This window comes from Alexandromys fortis, unplaced genomic scaffold (genome assembly GCF_014885135.2).
Source record: "Alexandromys fortis isolate MF-2015 unplaced genomic scaffold, M_Fortis_MF-2015_v1.1 scaffold_149, whole genome shotgun sequence".
NCBI classification, from domain to species: domain Eukaryota; kingdom Metazoa; phylum Chordata; class Mammalia; order Rodentia; family Cricetidae; genus Alexandromys; species Alexandromys fortis.
Genome location: NW_026068025.1, coordinates 3,674,978 through 3,676,571, shown reverse-complemented (window position 1 = coordinate 3,676,571; position 1,594 = coordinate 3,674,978).

Here is a 1,594-nt window from a genome sequence, read left to right as displayed (position 1 = left end):
GGGAATTGAACTCAGGACCTTTGGAAGAGCAGGCAATGCTCTTAACCACTGAGCCAACTCTCCAGCCCCTTATTTTTGTTTTTTTTGAGACAGGTTTCTCTGTGTAACAGTCCTGGCTGTCCTGGAACTCACAGAAATCCACCTGCCTCTGCCTCCTGTGTGCTGGGATTAAAAGCATGCAGCACCACTGCCTGGCATCCCAGGCCTTTTTTTTTTTTAGGTTTTATTTTTAAATTATGTGTCTCTTTGTGAGTATGTGCATGAGACTGCAGGTGCCAGCAGAGGCCAGAGGTGTCATATCTCATGGAGCTAGAATTACAGGCCATTGTGAGTCACCCGCATGGGTGCTGGGACCGTATTGACTCTACTGCAGGAACAGCACCTGCTCTTAATTGCTGAGCTGTCTCTTCAGACACAGGACAAATTTCTTGTTTGTTTGTTTTTTTGCTTTTTCGAGACAGGGTTTCTCTGTGGTTTTGGAGCCTGTCCTGTAGGCTCCAAAGTAGGCTGTTTATTTTTGAAGTGTACCATGCATTGGCATTAAATACAGAACTTTTTCATTATCTTAAACAGGAACTCTGAAGCCATTAAATAACTCCCCATTTCCTTGTCCCTTGACCTCTGTGAACCTCTCTTTTATTTTCTGTTTCTATGAGTTTGAATCCAAGCAGAATTTAGTGTCATTTCTGGTAGGAGACATTTCGATTGGCTACAGATGATACGTTTCCCATTGCCAACTAGAACTCTTCCATGCAGAAGAGAGCCCATGTTAAATAGAAGCTATCATTTGAACAGACACATGGATACTACAGAAAAACATTCAGAAATGATGCAGATAGAAAACATACGAGATCCTGTGACAAATCACTGAGTTCAGTATGTTCTGTTTCAGTCCTGGGGATTGAACTCAGGACCTTATATATATCATGAATGCTAAGTAAGGGCCCCACCACTGCTATATGCCCAGGGTTTTTTTTTTTACTTAACAAATTGCTGTAGATATTTGTGTGTGTGTGTGTGAGAGAGAGAGAGAGAGTGAGGGGGGGGGAGACAGCCATGGTTGTGTGAATGTGGGCACTCGAATGCCATGGATCACGTGTGGAGGTCTGAGATGGTTTTCAGGAGCTGGTTCTCTCCTTCCACTATGAGTTCTTGGACTTGAATTTGTGTGACAAGCACTTTTTCTTCCTGAGTCATCTGGCTGGCCCGTTTTTTACTTTTTGAGACAGGATTTCAGTGTCTTCCTCTGTCCCCTAGGCTGGCCTTAAACTTGTGATCTTCTGCCTTGGCCTCCCTCCAGCCTGGGATCCCAGGTCTGTGCCATCACATTCAGCAACTTTATTTTGTTTCTGTGGTGATATTTTCTTATTTATTTTTGGTTTTTGTTTTGTTTTGAGACAGGGTTTCTCTGTGTAGCCCTGGCTGTCCTGGAACTCACTCTGTAGACTAGGCTGGCCTCAAATTCAGAGATCCGCTTGCCTCTGCCTTCCTAGTGTTGGAATTAGAAGTGTGAGCTGCCACTGCCTGGCAAATTGCAGATTTTGTTTTCTGTTTTTTTTTTTTTTTTTTTTTTTTTTTTTTTTTTTTTTTTTTT